The sequence below is a fragment of the Cynoglossus semilaevis genome, chromosome W, assembly GCF_000523025.1.
Source record: "Cynoglossus semilaevis isolate Cse_v1.0 chromosome W, Cse_v1.0, whole genome shotgun sequence".
NCBI classification, from domain to species: Eukaryota; Metazoa; Chordata; class Actinopteri; order Pleuronectiformes; family Cynoglossidae; genus Cynoglossus; species Cynoglossus semilaevis.
The window spans coordinates 11393579-11395674 of NC_024327.1; positions in this window are offsets into that span (position 1 = coordinate 11393579).

Genomic DNA, 2096 nt, shown 5'->3' on the forward strand with positions numbered 1-2096 from the left:
CCTCTGAAAGAGCTGGTGAACCACTGCAACCACTGAACAGAGCCAGGCTAATCGTTTCTGTGCCTCCACCCTGATTTCACTTTAGACGACTGGCTGTAGTTCCATATTTAATGAACAGAGAGTGTGCTATTCATCTTTTCAAAGAAATCCCAGCCAGAAGGCCAATACGTATATTTCCTAATTTACAGAACTATACCTTAAAGTAAAAACCGTATCACTGAGATGCCGTGTATATAATAAGATCTGATCAGAGTCAAACGCAAGCAAGGAAATCTACCTGCCTTTATTATAAATGAGCAGTGATTCTCCAGCACTGACATGATGACTGCTCTGTCTTTAATAAGAAACCATCACCGGAGACTCGGAGAGATGGAAATAAATGTTGGAGACGTGGATGCAGATGGACAGAGGAGGAGTGCAAACATTTCATGGAAAAACGGGTGGGGGGGATTAATTGAGGAGGTCAAGTAGGCTGAAAGAGAAGACGTCTGCTTGTTGATGCATTCAGCTAATGGGGAAAGACAATAAAATAATAATGGACAGTCCAGTGTACAGCTCATGGCTGTGATTGTGCACACTCCTCCAAATGCTTCCTGTCAACAGACGTTTTTTATTGTTGTTACTGCCAGTGTTTTACTGAGATGTTACAGTCGGAATTCTTTATTCAGTGACCAAACAACGTTTTTTAAAAGTAAAACAATAATGCAGATTATGTCAGTAGAGACTAAACATTACATTGTGTATTTATGAGTTTCCTGAAAAGATAAACTGTCACTGCATTTATTTTTCATTTTATTCAGCAAAAAAATGTTATATGAAATCATTAGTCGCAGTATTATATACACAAGGAAAAGTATTTTATGAGAGTCATTGACAATTGAAGGCTGCATTTTGGAGGACATGCAGAACAGTGAGGTGAGAGATATCTGTAATCGCCGTGGGTTAATGTTGGAAGAATTTAATTTATTATCATTGCTTCATGCTGTACTGTCGCTTTAAGAAACTGTTTGCTTCTCATATTATAATCTAGTGTGCTCAAAACTGATGGAAAAATTACCAGACACAGCCACACCCACATTCACACCCACCTTCTTACTCCATACCCATTCATATACTCACACACGATCACATGATATGTAATCTGATACTTTTGGAAACTAAATAAAAGAGCAGAGGAAGGGTGCAGCAACTCGGAGTTGATGAGGAAGCTGCCAGAAGAGTAAGCTGCACTCTCCCCTTGCAAGTAAAAGATCCAGATGTCTTTTGTGTTGTTACTTTGTCGTCACATATGTTAGAATAAACCTAACATAAATTGGTCCTTCGAGCCGGATGCCAACAAATTAAGCAGAACCTAAGGATCGGGTGGAGAACGACTGAAAACCATGAACAGCCAGAACCTGGTTCTGGGGAAAGACCTGGGGAGTGAATTCTTAGTCAGGCCAGTACTCCGGCACCTGATCCTAGGCTGCTGATTGACGGCATCTGATACCAGAATAAGATCGACGACGAGGGTGAGAAACAACTTTTTATTACCAGCGCGTGGTTGAAAAATGGGTTGGAGTCCCTGGGCAGTAATCCCTAAATGCTGATAAGTGGGTTGCAAATCCCTGGGCAGTAATCCCTAGAACTAAACGGGTTGGAGTCCCTGGGCAGCAGTCCCTAGATGCCAAAGGCCTAAAAAAGAGTGAATGTGAATGTGTGTGATTGAGAAGGAATTGTGATCGAATCAGCGGGCAGTCTGAAACCTAACGGTGTAAACGTACAACTGCTGATCAACTGAAGTAGATCACAAAACCAACTATTAAGAATTTTCTTTTTTTTTTTTTAAGTTTTTATGCACAGCGTATAATAAAAAATTAAAAAATTAAAAATTGAATAAAATAAGAAATCAAAATGGGGAATTTATGTAACAAAAAGACAAATACTCGGAGTTTAAAGGGGATGTTAAGTACATGTTTAGGTAAAATTCCTAAAGTCCTAAAACATTTAAATAATAGGGGAAAAAAGCATGGTTTTGAAAGAAAATTGAACCAAAAAGACTGCAAAGACCTAGTGCTTGACATAAAAAAAGAGGCAAAAGATAATAAAAAAAAGAA